The sequence below is a fragment of the Pan troglodytes genome, chromosome 14 (genome assembly GCF_028858775.2).
Source record: "Pan troglodytes isolate AG18354 chromosome 14, NHGRI_mPanTro3-v2.0_pri, whole genome shotgun sequence".
In the NCBI taxonomy this organism is placed as follows: Eukaryota; Metazoa; Chordata; class Mammalia; order Primates; family Hominidae; genus Pan; species Pan troglodytes.
The window spans coordinates 86,436,591-86,454,094 of record NC_072412.2 but is presented as its reverse complement, the minus strand read 5'-3'; the positions used below and the strand labels follow the sequence as shown (position 1 = coordinate 86,454,094).

Genomic DNA, 17,504 nt, shown 5'->3' with positions numbered 1-17,504 from the left:
AATAATAAATAAAGTAATAAAAACGTCTATCTTTCAGCTAAGTCAGTTCTCTTTAAGCGTTTTTCCTAAATTTACTAATAACTATTTAATGACACAGTCTCAACTTGCTGCTAGGCAGTTGGAACGTGCGTTTTTTAGCTAGATGTAATGTCAACCCGAATAAAACTGGGTGCAAACCAACAGCCTCTGCCACAGGAAGCAATCCCACATCCCTTCAAGATCTGGTTTTCTGATTCCCTGATAATTTCTTCCAACAGCAATATCAACATTCTTGTTCACTACAGGCATAACTATTAAGCCCATTGATTTAAAAGAGAAGACTAAAACCGGGGGAAGCTATTGGCGCCTAGGAAACATTTAAAATATTACTCCACTTTTTGCTTATTCCAACATTCTTCTTCCCTTTCCTTTCTCCATGAGGAATTTGACAAAATCAAGAAAAAAGTGAGTTTATTGATCTACAGTACCATCACTGGCACTCTCATTTTGACAAATAGAAAGATTAATCCTTTAGACCTGAGGAAGTCACACTTTCTCTTTGCTCTTTCCCACAAAGCCAGTCTACTAACCAAACTAGTCTAGGCTGTTGTGCCAATCAACAGCCATTTTGTTTAAGATTCACACTTTGCTTTAAGCCTCTCCCCTGCATTGGTCTATATTGCATGAACAATCCCTAGCTCCATTTCCCTCTGGACTCTTGACAGAAGAAGACAATGAGAAGCTCTGACAGAAGATTAAGGAAGGAGAAGAAGGGAGAACTGTGGTTGTCCCATCACTTTTGCTTTCTGTTACATCTGTTACAAGTTGCCACTAGATAGCCCCTTCCTCCATTGTTCTAGTTTCCATGAGGTAGGCCTTGCTGTGGTTCCAGCTCTCATTGTATGGGCTTGGCTTCTGAGTTAATACCGTCTTCTCCCATTGTCCTTCTCTTTCAAGGGTAGCAGCTTCTTGTGGCTAATCTCCGGGTTGCCTTACTGTCTTGTTTGCTTTGTCTAGTCTGTGTATCCAATTTCCTTCCTTTGTCTAGTCTGTGTAACCAGTTTCCTACCTTAAATTCACTCAGTTCAAACAATCTAAACTGCTTTGTGGTGAGTCCTTGGCAGATAAAATTATGCTGTAATAATCAATGTGCTCTCAAATCTCAGTAGTTTAACACATAAATGCATGTTTTGTACACAGTGCTGTTGCAAGGCAGCTCCCATCCAAGCAGTGGTTTAGGGATCCAGGTGGCTTACACTCTTACCTATGTATTTGGAGCATTTGGCTTTTGAATCACTGCAATAAGGGAAGAGAATGAATGGGTAATTCCAATCTGCTCTATTTTGCTTAATCTAGAAATGATACATGTCAAATTCCACTTCTGCCCATTGGCCAGGAGTAGTCATAAGGCCCCAAATGATTAGAAGAGATGCTCAGAAATGTATCCTTCTTGTATGTATGTGCATGCACATATGCATGCACACATCTACATACACTGAAATAAAGAAAGATGATTTTGGTGATCTCATGTAGCGTAAAATAAATAAGGCAAAAAAGGCACAAAATTTGGGTAACTTGGAATGTGAATCCAAGGCAAGTATGATCAGCTGTATTTGTATTCATATCTTTTTTGTATCTTTTGTTGTTGTTGTTGTTGTTGTTGTTTTTTGAGACAAGCTCTTACTCTGTCACCCAGGCTGCAGTACAGTAGTACACTCATGGTTCACTGCAGCCTCAACCTCCCAAGCTCAAGTGATCCTCCCATCTCAGCCTCCTGAGTAGCCGGGACTACAGGCAGACACCACCACACCCAACTAAGTTTTGTCCTTTTTGTAGAAGCAGGGTTTTGCCATGTTCCCCGGGCTGGTCCTGGACTCCTGATGTCAAGCAATCTGCTTGCATCAGCCTCCCAACATGCTGAGATTACAGGCGTAAGCCACACTGCACCCAACCTGTGTTTGTATCATAAGAACACACCTTTACTCTTGGCAATGGTTAACTACTTCAACTGCTTTTGTTGAGGTCTCTGTTACTCAACATCCAAAGGCTTCCACTGTAGAAATGTTCTAGAATTATATTCCAGTGTGTGAATTCTACCCAAAGATGCATGAATATTATTGACCGGACTTAAATTGCACAGATCAGAATAAAATCTAATAATTAACTGTAGCATAGATAATACCTCAGTAAAATCCTCAAGAGGAATAATTCTAGTTGAATATGATGAGAATTCTCAGACTAGAGTCAAGCCAAAGCATTAGCTTTCTCATACACATCTATATAACATCAGCTGGAATCATTAGTTAAATAAGAATAATAATTAGTATCCATTCATAATGTTGTAGTAAGAATTAAGTGACTTAATATTTATAAATTGCCTTTTATCAGTACCTACAATTACTTACATAAATGCATGTTAAATCTGAACGATCCATTTTGTAAAAATGATATATCAGTGATAAGTATTATTCTGTGACCTGTATTTTAAAATGTTCAGTCAAAACCACCTAGAAATGAATGGCTACAGAAATGTTCTTTTTAAGTTCACTGTATTGTTAAATTAGGTAACCATGGCAATCCATCACAGTAGGTGTAAACCACATGCTGATTAGTCTTAAAATAAGGATAGAGAGAGAAGGCAGGAAAAATCAAGGCCTGAGGAAATTCATTTTTATAGGCTCAGAAAGAAAGACTTCCCTGATTTGCAACCCCATCTTTCATCTACTAGCATAGAAACTTTATTTAACCTCTCTGAGGCTCCATTTATTTTTCAACCAAATCATGGGAATAAACATAGTACTTCTCATAGAGTTGTTGTGAATTTAAATTCATTAATTAAATAGAAGAATTAAAGGACTTTACAGAATGTCCTAAAAATAGTATTAAATAAGTGTTTGATAATACTATTTTGTTATATTATTATTTACTTCTACTGATTGAGCTATGATTTTGAATACTTTTAACTATATTGTTTACTGAAGTGAGCAATTATTTGTGAATTTGAATAAGCTTACTGATTTTTAGAATATGAACCAGAGGTCATTTAATATCTTGTCTTTAGAGAGAATCAAAGATAATCATAAGAACAAAATGCACCTATTTTCTCATTGCAACTGCCCTCTTCCTCTCTATCATCTCTATCCCAGCTTGTTGAAAAGTGAATGTAAAACAGGAGTAATACCTGACTGGAGATATGTCATGATTTTTCTTAGGAAAAAGGAAAGAGAATTGTCTAAGCTTATGATATAATTAAAGTTCTAAGTTGCTAAGAAGCTTAAAACTATTAAAACTTAAAAGAAAATAAATATTAATAGAAAATAATAACTGTATATATTTGAATATATACAGGCATACCCAAATAAAACGTCCACTCTAGTTCTGCTCATGCTGTTTATTTTCTTCATCCAAAAGTTCAGAATCTTCTCCTTGAACTCTTGGGCAGTGATATTTCTACTTATATTTGTGGGCTAGCTCTCTGCTATAACTTTTCTTCTGTGTATTCTGTTGATATTTTAGGGTTACAATTTATATATGAGTAAATAGGAGCAGCACACCAAATCAACGTATCATATTGTGTAATACAAATGAATAAAATGAAGGCCATTAACCATAGTACAATACCAAGATTACACCCATTAAACAAAATCAAAGCTTTTCAAAATAAATTAAAATAAAATGTATGTATAAATTTTTTAAATACTTGAGCTTGTTCTTCATTAATTTTTTATTTAGTTTCTAAAAGGAGCTAATGTATGTAGAAAGCAAGTTCATTTAACACATACTTGGCATCTATTACGTGCCAGGCACTGTCTTAGGTGCTTGGAGTAGAGCAGGGAATAAGACACACACGTTTTCTGTTCTTGGGAATTTTATATTTTAGTGAAGGATATAGACAATGAATAATAGTGAATATGAAAATAAAAGGTGACCAAGATGTTTTTTGAGGAATATAAAAGATAGTGTAGCTGGCACATATGAGCAAAGCTTAACACAGTAAGTTTGGAATGTGGGTACACCTCAGATTATATGTGGCCCTAATACTTGGAAAATAAATTTGGATTTTATTCTCAATGGGAAGGCATTTCAAAGTTCTAATTATGACTCATGGTTTAAAAAAAAAAAAAACCCTGGGTTTGTGTGTACAGAGTAGTTTTAATTAAGAAAGAACAGAGGCAGAGAACAAGTTAGGAAGCTTTTAGCAGTTGTCCAGTTGAGAGATTATGATAATTAGCAACATTCCAGGTTGCAAAAGCTTTTCACATTTGAAGAGCACACGCATCGAAAAAAGAACAAAGTAAATGCGGGATATATTATCAACCCTTTGATGGAGAGACAAACTGAGATGCTGAATGGTTAAAGGATTCAAGTTTTTTGCTTCCAAAAGGAGAGATTATTTCTTTTTCCATTTTATCCCCAATTACATTTAAGAAAAAAGTGGGCAGAGTTGCATGCAGTGGAATCAAAGCAGGCTATAGAGATTTAATGATATTTTATAGGCTTGATGAATTTAGTATTTCACAAATCATAGTATGTTATATGAAAAACATTGTGAGACAAGAGTGAGACTTCCAGAACCACTGAGGCATGCACTTTCATGGAAGGTTTTCAGATTTATGCTACTAAGTGAATGTGGGTCTCTTTTGAGTTCCAAGTGGGTGGTGTCATCCTGACCTCCCTGTCCAGAAGCACTTCCACATTCCCTTCTGCCATCCAGTGTACATGTGAAATTGCCCTCACATCAATCCATGTTTTTTATTTGTTTGTTTTTGGTGGAAGGGAGTCATATCCTCTCTTTCTAATGCTGCTCCGGATTCAGGGTGGCCTTAGAATAAGAAAAAATTTCTGTATAATTGCTTATTTAAAAATAAGAGAAAGAAAGCTCAATTTCTCTGAAAATTTGAGACTCAAATGAGAGATTTTATATCCAAAGTGAGAATAATGTTTCAAAATTTAGAAAATGTCTTTCAAAGCAGAGAAAGGCTTTCAAAATTTTATAATCAGATTAAGTTCTGATTAGCTTTAAAAAAATGCTTTTAAACAAATATCAAACTATACAGGGAAACTAAATTATTCATTTTTAAATAGATATAAAGTGTTTGCTTCTGTCTCAAATATTCAAATATGTTGCTTCTCATTATTTATATCAATGATAGAGCTTATAGTTTTAGATTAAGAAAGTAATGATCTTTATATCTCAAAAACTGTAAATAAGATTGCCTGGTTTATTTAAATCCAGAAGTTCATTTTTTTGCTGGAACCAAATGTAACTCACTAATTACCTAATTTATATCAAAGGGCATTTCTTGATAGAAGATAATAATAAGAGCAACAAAATGACTGTTTATCAAAGCCTATTCCTACTTCGTGCCCTGAATAATCTTAGTCATCTTATATAGCACCCAATTTAACCTTTACAACAATTCTATTAAGTTTATTTAGCTAAAGCATTTCCATGTTAAGGACAAAGAAATAGAGGGTTAAAAGAATAGGGGCTTAAAAGTAAGTTCTGAAATTCTCACAATTAATGATTGTCAAACAGAGATTTGAACCCAGGCATCATCCTTTTCAACACTCACACTTTATTAATTAGGCTATACTGTTTTCTTTAGTAAAAAAAATAAATAAAATTAATTTTCTTACATCTTCCTTATAGTCAATCATAGATATATGACAGCAATATTCCTGAGAAATTACAATAAGTAACAAGTTCATATATTTCGTCTAATTGAATAGCATCATTGTGGAGAAAACTTGAAGGTGAGACTGATGAACTGACCATGATACTGAAACCTCTCTGGACTATCACGGTCACCTCTAGTTCTGCATTTTTTACTCCAAATTTTGCCTGCTTAGGATGATTTTCACTTCTTTACTTCACAAAGCAATTATTTATATCTTTACTGGAATCCAGGTAAATAGCAAACTCAAGCTTTTTCTTAATTTTAACCAAAATAAGCTGGCAAGCATTTTAAAAAACCTGCAAAACACACACAACTATTAGTTGTTTATGTATAGAGCAGACACTGTAAGCAGGTCAGGTCAAGAGATGTGCAGAAGAATATGAAGAAGAGAATTGGTTAAGAATACCTATCAGACTTTGGTTGTGCCACTTACTGCTTGTGTAATCTTGCTTACACTACTTGTAAAATGATAGCACCATCTCAAATAGCTGTTTTAGGGAGTTAGTAACATATATTGAATTATCACAATAACTGGACACAAGGAAACAGCCCAATAAATTGACACCCTAATATCACAATTAAAAGAACTAGAAAAGCAAGAGCAAACACATGCAAAAGCTAGCAGAAGGCAAGAAATAACTAAAATCAGAGCAGAACTGAAGGAAATAGAGACACAAAAAACCCTTCAAAAAATTAATGAATCCAGGAGCTGGTTTTTTGAAAAGATCAACAAAATTGATAGACCGCTAGCAAGACTAATATTTCTTATCAAAGTAATTGCATTGTAGTTAAGAAAGCAAACAAAATCTAATCTCTATTCATAGAAGTCCTTTGGCCTGTCAGCAATACTGGATCATCTTTTCTCTTTTTTCTCTGTACCTACTGTAAATCTACTCTCCCCTTTCACTACTGTGTGCTAGAAGGAGCAAAAAGAAACAAAATTGTGTGTAGAGCAATTTCATTTTCTTCAATATCTGATAAATCAAATTCTGAAATTTCTGTTGCTCAGTCTAAGATTTAACTGAGGCTAAGAATAATATAAATACTTGCAAGGGCCTGGTTAAATTTACAGACAGAACACAACAGAGGTATAGCAGTATAGGAAACAGAAAATGGTTTCTTTCTTCCAGTATCACAATCTCATTTCCTCTCTAAGCAAGATTTCTGGATTTTTGAACAAGGGATGTCCACAGAAAGATCTCAAAAGTCAATTATTGCAATTTCTTACTCTATTATTGCACATAAAAAAGACAAATGGGGCTAAATGATACTATGTTTTACTAAATTAATTGACTATTGATTTTTCCTAAAAAGCATTATGATGGAATCTATTTCTCCCTACCTAATTGTAGATTTTTGGAGACTGGGCTATTGGATCTAAGCATATTTGAGAACTCAGACCACTTTGAAATTCTGATAAATACATCGACAAAAAGAATATACTAATATGAGCACATATTCATATAGATAAATGAACATATCTATAGATAAATATATCTATTGGAAAGTTACACAGAATACATACACACACATATGGGGATGGGGGGGTGATGCAAATAACACCTGAAACTCATGAGGGCTCATAAACCCCACCTAATATCCTTGATCAAAGAACAATTGAAAATGAGAATAATCTACCCTTTCATAGTATATGCTATATAGAAAATAGTCTGAATCCAGTGTATTGGTCCGTTCCCATATTGCTATGAAGAACTACTTGAGAATGAGTAATGTATAAAGGAAAGAGGTTTAATTGCCTCACAGTTCTGCAGGCTGTACAGGAAGCATGGCTGGGGAGCCCTCAGGAAACTTATAATCATGACAGAAGACAAAGGAGAAGCTGTCATGTCCTACATGGCTGGAGCAGGAGGAAAAGAGAGAGTGGGAAGCTGTCCCACAGTTTTAAACAACCAGATCTTGTGAGAACTCACTCATTAGCATGAGAACATCACCAAAAGGGGAAATCCACCCCCTGATCTAATGACCTCCCAACGAGGCCCCACCTCCAACACTGGGGATTACAATTTGACACAAGATTTGGGCAGGGACTCGAATCCAAATCATATCTCTCAGTTTTTACATATTTGAATATCCATGGACCCATGTAAATATTTGAAACACAGAATAATGAATACTTCCAGTCATTAATAAATATTGTTAACAGAGTGTCATAACAGCCACCTAGAAATGATGCAAAAAGATACAGGGATCTGCTGTAGCTACCAGAGGTCATTAATAATCACTATTCTCAAACTAGGCAGACTATCTAGATGTAAATTGGTACTATGACTGAAACTTCCATCAGTGGTACCACAATATTTTACAATAGCCCAATGTAGCTGAGTTCAGCATACCTGGATTTAAATCCTAGCTCTGTTACTTGATAGATGTAAACTTAAGCTAAATGATTTAACCCTTCCAAGCTTCATTATTCTAATTTGAGATATCAAGATCATGATATCTATAAGTAATATTATTATGACACATGTAAAAAAAAGAAATACACATAAAATAATTGTACTGTGTTTGGCACATAAGTGCTTAATAAATGACTGTCATTTTTAAAAATAAGCTGCTAAATACTTAGGTAGTTGTAAAACTATTGCAACATGTTATTATGATTACAACATATAAATATTTGTTATGTCATATAGGTCATTACAATTATTTTCTCAACTCCCTTAAGAAAAAAATACTCAATAATGCTTTGTTGAATCATGGAATGCAGCCAGTTGTGAATTTAGGGCAAGTATTACAGAAGCTTAGTCAAGGGAGACAAGAAGAGTTATCCAGAATAAATTCTAGTCAAAGCTAGACATAGAGAAATACATACAGCATGAAGGTCAGGGAAAGCTTCAGAGCCAGGGAGGCTGTGAAGAGATAGGTGTCAATAGATACCACAAGGTAGGGTAAGAAGGTAGTTTCAGTGTCCATTGGGAAAGAAAGCTTTGAACAAGTTGAAAAAGGAAAGGCAAAGCAAGCACGAGAATAGACTCAAAGTGATAATAACAAAAAAAAAAATCTTTGTTGGTAAACAACCCTTGCTTTAGTCAGAGAGTTTTTATATGCTCCCTGGTAAGGATGCATGTATCCCCATGGATGGCCTGACATGAACATTTAGAATCTACAGTAAGTGGATAGGACTGAGGGGAAAGAAAGAGAGAAAAGAAGTGATGACAAGCCACACCAACACAGGATCAAACTGTTCTTTCAATAACTAGAAAGCATTCTAGAAGTTTCTGTCTTGCCTTAAAGTTCTTCCTGCAAAATTTTGTACTTTTTTTTTTTTTTTTAAGATGGAGTCTCGTTCTGTTGCCCAGGCTAGAGTGCAGTGGCATGATCTCAGTTCACTGCAACCTCTGCCTCCCAAGTTCAAGTGATCCTCCTGCCTCAGCCCCGCTAGTAGCTGGGATTACAGGCACACACCACCATGCCCAGCTCATTTTTGTATTTTGGGGAGAGACAGGGTTTTGCCATGTTGGCCAGGCTCGTCTCGAACTCCTGACCTCAGGTGATCCACCTGCCTCAGCCTCCCAAAGTGCTGGGATTACAGGCATGAGCCACTGCACCTGGCCAACTCTGTACTCTCAAAGGCATTTATTTCACTTACCTTCTTACTATACAGTCAATTTAGAATATCAATGCTGAAATAATCATTCCATTTAGAGTTTTAATCAACATTCAGTAAGACCAGGACAATACAGAGGAGGATATGCATCCTAAGAATGGCACATGTTGTGCCTGACTCAATCAGAATGTATCATACTTAACTACAGCACTTGGTAGAAACATTTGGATAATTTTAATGGTACTTGAAAATAAAGCTTATAAGAATGGTCCAAATTAAAAGCTAGTTAATATACGTTAGAAACAGAATATTATTTTTCTGGGAAAGAAAGTAATAATGTATATGACTCAGTTTGACATTTTGCACACATTATTTATTTATTTTTTGACCACTACTTCACTAATTTCTCAGAGAAGTCATTTATCCTATCTCAAATCTACTATAATACAGACCCAGCATCTTGAAATGAAGTAATGGAAAGAGCGATCACCTTGAAGTCAGGAGAGCTGCTTTCAAGGTCTAGCTTTACCATTTGTCAATAAATGACCTCAGAAAATTCACCTAACCTCTATGCTTTTCAGTTTTTCACATATAAAATGAAGGGAAATCAAACGGTTGATGTTTCAGATTCTTTTCTAGGTTAAAAAAGAAAGAAAATAACTTGGTTAACATTTTCAAAATCACTTAATGGCTTATTCATTTAAGTATACTCTAAGTGTTTTAACTTTTAACCATATTTTTTTTTCTTTCAGTGGGGATCTTTGTTTTCTGATATACACTGTTACCTCTCTTGCCAACTTTTTAAGTTTTTTTACCTAAAAAAATATAATATAGTTGGAAACTCTCTTCTTATGGCTTATGTTACTAAGTCTTGAGATGTAAAATAATTCCCAAAGGTGACATGATTAAATCTCACACGATGACAATACATATATGTATATTTATATACTCTTTGCTTCAATTATTATAAACACTCACCTCAAGATGTATTATTTTTAATAAAATATAGTTCAAACACAGATAATGTTCCATGTATTTGTACGTAATTTGAAAACATTATATTAAAGAAAATATTTGGAAAGCTAGCATTTGTTACAACGAGAATTTTCTCCACATGGTAAAGTCAGAAGATTGAGTGCAGGAAATAAATTATCAACTAATAAATGTGTATTTTTTTCAGCTCTTACTCATAACCTACCTAGCTGTCATTTCATATAACCATACCTTACCTATAAATTAAGCTTTCCTTTTATCAAACTCAGCTGGGGGTTATTATATCAGTTTTAATGCCTCTAAAAATGGTACTAAAGGTAGATTTATATCACAAATGGAAAATCTGAGAGTGGAGGACATTTTCCATGTGGCAGTCTCATAAAACTATCACTTTTAACAAACAACTTCAATTCAAGAGAAATTCGCTAAAATCTTTTAAGCATATTCGTGGTCTTAGGAGGAAGTGCTAATATGGAATCTGTCTGCTCTGCTGCAGCTGCCTGATTTATGAAAGCATAAACAACCCTGACTCATTCTAGGGAAGTTGTAATTACCATATGGAGTGTTAAATGTACAGACACTTCATAAGGACCAGTGCAGTAGCTTAAATTACAGTCATTATGCTATCCTTGCTCCCAAATCTTGCTTTAATCCCCACTAAGAAAAAAAAAAAAGCCTCAGTTCAGTACCCTTCACTATCAATTCCATTGCACCTTGAGAATAAGTGTACATCAAGATGCTTTATAAAAGAGTAAGTAAAAGCTAATTAGCAAGGTAAGACAGAAATGACTACTTCCTCAAATGTTTGATAGAGGCATTATCAATATGGGTACTCTATACTGTACATTATGCATTATGCTTTAAATTTTCTTCTAACTAAAAGAAAGAATGAAAATTTGGTTAACATTTTCATAACCATTGAATTGCATATTTACTTAAGCATACTCTTGTTGTTATGATTTTTAACCATACATTCTTTCATTATATGGCCAGGATATATTATTAAATGGCCTGGACCACTATATGGCCAGGATCTTTAAGATTCCACAATGTAGTAGGAGAGGCAAATACATACACACTTGAAATACACTGTTATGTAAACATATTAAATATGATTCAATAAAACTGTGATCAATGCTGCCTTATTTTACCAAAATCAATAGTGAAAAACCACTATAAATACAATGAGCAGTTTCCACATTCTAGCAAGAAACATTTTTGCCTAGAGTCCAAAGAAGTATTTTTTGGCATTATATTTTTCTATCAATTGTTTAAATGGCCACTTGCTATCCTAAAACTCAATTCATTTTTAGTCAGCGTCTCCTCTAATCCAGACACTCAATGCTATGTGTTGGAGTAAAATGTCTGCACAAATCTCAAAGAATATTGGCTATACCATGAAGATGTACTGGAGCCAATGAGACTTTATTTATAGCATTTAAATAATACTAGATAAGACTTATCTAGGGCTTAGTATGTGCTAGGCACTATTCTAAAAACTCAAAATATGTCAACCTATTTAACCCTAAAAAACTCTATGAGAGACACTATTATTATTCCTGTATTATACTTGGAATGCAGAAGTACAGAGAATTTAAGTAACTCCCCTAAAGATACACATAATGGAGTCATAATCCAAACACTCTGCAGCCTCTTAACTGCATTACCGTACATCTCAAACAATGTACATCTCCATCTCAAACAATAAAATATCAGAGCTGAACTTTGAGATCATGGCATCAATGTGTAGTCTATATCTGAACAGGCACAAAACTGGACAGAAGACTACTAATTAGAGAACTACAGGTCTATGCCAGGAAAAAAACCAACAATACATGTAAGAAATAATATGAAAACAATTTTTAAAAATTTGATGACTAATTGGATATGGAGAACATAGGAGAAATAACTGAAATATCACTAAGAATTTGAGCTTTGAAAAATGAGATGTCTTAGTAGAAATAGAGATGTTTAAAAGAAGAGTGGAGGAAAGAGAAAACCAGACTTAAACTTTCTATCACTAGGGAGGGAGTTCCGGATGAGGCTCATATTGTGTATACAAAACACAAATAGATTCTATTATTGAGGAGGTTGGGCATATATACATTAAAAACAACTTTCACAAGACATTATCAGAGATATCTATTCCTCTGGAAAATTTTGCAATTGAATCTATAAATAGATATTCAATCTGAAGGAACTTTGCTGACATAAAAGGTATTTAACATCCTTCAGGCTAAATGTTCAATGGGAAGGATCAGCATGGCTCATTGTCCTGTGATATAATCCATCCCATTCTCTCCGTAATTCCTCTGCATGAAGTCAATTGATTTTGGCTGTTGGGAATTATTAAAGGGCTGAACATGAAGCAAGGCTAAGTGAATCACAAAAGGGAAAAAAATCCAGCCATGGGAATGCAAAACTCTGTCCAGGTAGCCAGGTGGTCTACATATGCCTGCTAGCACTATTTCTTCCAGTTGGCACATAACATCTGTTTCTACAGTGAAAGGGTGTGAAGAAAATGACACAAGTGGTAAGCACTGACATATGCAGGGGAAAGGAAGTGATTTATTTTATATTAAAGATTATTACTGTTGCAAAACTAAAAGCACAACCTGAATATGCCTCTGTAAGACTTGTATAATATGTGTGTGTTTAAGAGAAAGATTGTATATTTTTATTAAATCATAACACAAAAATACAGGGCTCTGAAAATCTAATTAGCACAATGAATAAAAACAGAAGGCCTATAACAAATTATTTTCTGAAATAAGGGTAGGATTCTACCAAAAGTTTAGAAATAAGACAGGAGGGAGCATAACCTAAGAAAAATAGATAAAATTATTTATTTTCATCAAGTAGAAATATTTTATGTGAAAGGATTGATATTTACTAAGAAATAATCAAAAAAATTATTTAAAAGAATGTTAATTATAAATTATTAGTATATTAATAAACCACTCATTAAATTAGGCAATATTATATTCAGCTATTGAGATTACTGAAAATGACAGCATTTCTAACAGAAGTAAGTATCAATTATATTAGCTCCATAGAATGACTTTATGGACAATAGGAAATGAAAGGTAACATAGCATAAAGAATAATCTTTAATTTATTATTTAAATTGATAAAAGACTATATTTGTGTACAACATGATGTTTTGAAATATGTGTATTTCCACACACATAGGATGCTCCCTCCCTAGTGATAGAAAGTTTAAGTCTGGTTTTTGCTTTCCTCCACTTTTTATTTCTTTTAAACATCTCTATTTCTATTAAGACATTTTCTCATTTTTCAAACCTCAAATATTGTGGAATGGCTAAATTGAGCTACTTAACATACATTAGATCACATACTTATTATATTTTGTGTTGAGAACACTTCAAACATACTCTTTCCGCAATTTTCAAGGATACAATACATTGTTATTAATTGTAGTCACCATGTGTACAATAGATCTCTTAAACTTACTCCTCTTGTGTTACTAAAAGCTCCTATCATTTTACCGACATCACTCCAAACACCCCACTCCCCAGCCCTGGTAACCATTATTCTACTCTCTACTTCTATGAGTTCAACTTTTTTAGATTCCACATGAAAGTGAAATCACATGGTATATACCTTTCTATGCCAGGCTTATTTCACTTAACATAATGTCCTCCAGGTGTATCCATGTTGACACAAAGGACAGGATTTCCTCCTTTTTAAAGGGTGAATAGTATTCCACTGTTTATATATACCACACTTTCTTTACTTATGCATCTGTTGATGGACCTTTAGATTGATTTATATCTCGGTTATTGTGAATAATGTTGCTGTGAACATGGGAGCGCAGATACCTCTTTGACATATGAATTTCAATTTATTTTGATATATGTTGCACAGAGCTTTTAAGTTTGATGCAATCTCATTTGTTTACTTTTGCTTTTGTTGCTTGTACTTTTGGGGTCATATCCAAAAAATCATTGTCTATATCAATATCATGAAGTTTTTTCCTTAGTTTTTCTTCTAGTAGTTTTACAGTTTGTGGTTTTAAGTCTTTAATCCATCTTGAGTTTAGTTTTGTGTGTGGTGTGAAATTAGGATCTAATTTCATTTTTCTGCATGTGGCTATCAAACTGTTTCAAAAATATTTATTGAAGAGATTGTCCTTCCCTTATTGTGTGGTCTTGGCATCTTGGCCAAAAATCAATTCACTGCAAATGCATGGATTTATTTTTGCGCTCTCTAATCTGTTCTATTGGTCTATGTATCTGTGTTTATGTCAGCACCGTATTGTTTTTATTACTATAGCTTTGTAGTATATTTTAAAGTCAGACAATGTGAAGCTTTGCTATTGTTCATAAAGATTGCTTTGGCTATTCAAGGGTGTTTTTTGCTTCCTTACAAATTTTAGAATTGCTATTTCTATTTCAATGAAAAAGGTCATTTGAATTTTGATTAGACTTGTGTTGAATCTGTAGATTGTTTTGGCCAATGTGGACATTTTAATATTAATTCTTCAAATCCATGAGCATGAATTTATTTCCATTTATTTGTGTCTTCTTCAATTTATTTTATCAATGTTTAATAGTTTTCATTGTATAAGTCTTTCACTTTCTTAATTAAATTTATTCCTAAGCATTTTATTTTATTTTATTTTAGCTATAGGAAATGGGATTGTTTTCTTTTCTGGATAGTTCATGATTAGTTTATAGAAATGCTACTGATTTTTGTATGTCTATTTTGTGTCCTGCAACTTTGCTGAATTCATTTATTTGTTCTACTAGTTTGTTTTTTCATGGAGTCTTTAGGCTTTTCTATATATAAAATCATGTTTTTTGCCAACAGGGACTACTTAACTTCTTTCTTTCCAGTTTGGATGCATTTAATGTCTTCCTCTTGCCTAATAGCTCCAGCTAGGACTTCCAGTACATGTTAAATAGCAGTGGTAGGAGTGGGCATCTTTGTCCTGTACCAGAACATCAAGAAAAACTCTTCAAGTTTTCATCATGTCTGCTAGGCAGACCTAGAGACGGGCTGGGCCTGGTGCCAGGGCTGACCTGAAGGCTCAGTTCACTGATATCAGCCTGGAGTCTGGGGTTCTGAGGGCCTGCCTACTGCTGGGTTTTATTGGAATAGTTCAGTATTAAAATATAGGTAGCCCAGTGTTCACTTCTTTCTCTAAATAGGAAGGTATGTCTCTCCACAATGTTGTGCCAGGGTTTGGGAGAGGAGAGACATGGATAATGTAAAACTGTCCTTCATACCCTCTTCAATGTGTCTTTTCTGATTTTTATTCTACACCCAGTTGCTGTAATCTCTCACCTTGTCTCCCTGGCTCTTGTGAAGGTATTTTCTTGCATGGATACTTGTTTAAATTGATGTTTCTGTGGGCAGATGTGTACCAGAAGTCCTTTTCTGCCATCTTGCTGAACTTTTTTTCCTGAAGATTAATTTAGACACAGAATGAACTCCAGGAGTCAAACAGTTCCAACCCCATTCTTACAAATAAAAAGTGAAAATTCCAGAAAGATGACAGGACTTAGATCACAGAATTAAATGATCAGGGAAAAGATAGGTTTGGGAGATTTCTAGCAATAGTAAATGGAGACTGTCTTTCAGGTTGCAATAAGAAATGGTAAGTGGTAATGTGGGAGGGGTGCAACAGTATCACTGTCCTGGAAAGAAGGGGAACTGGGTGAAGAATTAGGTGTGAGATCAGGGGGTGGCAAAAACATTTTACTTACAATAAAAGAATGGAGAATATATTAGATCACAGAAAGTCAGAAAGAGCCAGTGAAAATAATTACAATAAATTATTAAGAAATCAAATGTGGGCAGGGTGCGGTGGCTCACACCTGTAATCCCAGCACTTTGGAAGGCCGAGGCAGATGGATCACGAGGTCAAGAGATTGAGACCATCCTGGCCAACATGGTGAAACCCCGTCTCTACTAAAAATACAAAAATTAGCCAGGCGTGGTGGCACACACCTGTAGTCCCAGCTACTCAGGAGGCTGAGGCAGGATAATCACTTGAACCCAGGAGGCTGCTGCACTCCAGTCCAGTGACAGAGCAAGATTCTGTCTCAAAAAAAAAAAAAAAAGCAAATGTGATAAGTTGGTTAATAATTTATTAAAATTTTTCTAATAAAAGGCAAGTTTTTCTAAAGTCTTGAGGAAGCACTGAACCCATTTTTACAGCTTGGGCATGCACAAAGTGTACAGCCAAGTATGTAATTACAGTTTTACCCATTTTCCTGAATGAAAAAGGACCAAAATAAAAGATATTAAATGCAGTATATGAAATAAAGCATTTTTGGTCTATCATTTTTTAGTATCTGGGGAAAATATTTACCTGGCAGAGGCTAAAGAGTGGAAGGGAGAAGAAAGAAAATAAAAAAAATTTGGAGGTTCTACTTCAAAATTAGAAAACGCTTTATTTTAGTAATCATTTTATTTTAGAAAATATTTTATGTTGCAACATAGCGAGACCTGGTCTCTACAGAAATTAAAAAATAAATAGAATTAGCTGGACATGGTGATGCATGCTTATAATCCTACTTACATAGGACGCTGACACATAAGTATTACTTAAGCCCAGGAGCTTGAGATCACAATGATGATGTGATCATGATGGAGCCACCACACTCCAGCCTGGACAACAGAGTAAGACCCTGTCTTGAAAAAAAAAGAAAGAAAAAGAAAAGAAAAAAAAAGAAAACATTGAAGTAAACAGAAATAAGTAGTGTGCTCAAAATGAGATATCAAAATGATCCCTTCTTACATAATTTCTCAGTTATTTATATGGTGAAACATGAAACAAAAAATCTCGTTAAATTTTACAAGATGGAAGGTTCTGATAGCCACTCTGCCTCATCTCTTTTGTGCTCTATAGCGTCCTGTGGCCATGTCTACTACAGTACCTATCTTACTGTGTTTTTATTGATCACTTCACATATTTCGTGTACTGCCACTTACAGGACCCTTATTTTCCAAATCTTTGTTATTGTTGAGCATAGCTCATAGTCAGTATCTGACAATGTTAAATTATTAAAAGTGCCTTTTTTGTCATGAGAATAATACTATTATATAATATGCATATAATAATAGTTTGTCACATATTTACAATAAATGAAATGAGGTGGTACTGTCATGCAGAAAGATGCAAGTGGAAAACATTTTTCAAGTACTGTCTTCAGAAATGATATTGCCAGAGCTTATGCAAGTGCTTTCAAGGTAGGAAAAGTAAATGAAAAGCACATTTTTCTCCCTAACAAAATTGCCAGTGGGTAAGGCAA

The 17,504-nt window shown here is 34.4% G+C and overlaps 1 long non-coding RNA gene across 2 annotated transcripts in view; it reads right to left on the bottom strand.

Moving 5' to 3' along the window:
- LOC100609517 (uncharacterized) overlaps positions 1–17,504 on the bottom strand; it is a 203,524-nt gene that overhangs the window by 166,152 nt on the left and 19,868 nt on the right. The gene's annotated exons all lie outside the window — the stretch shown is intronic.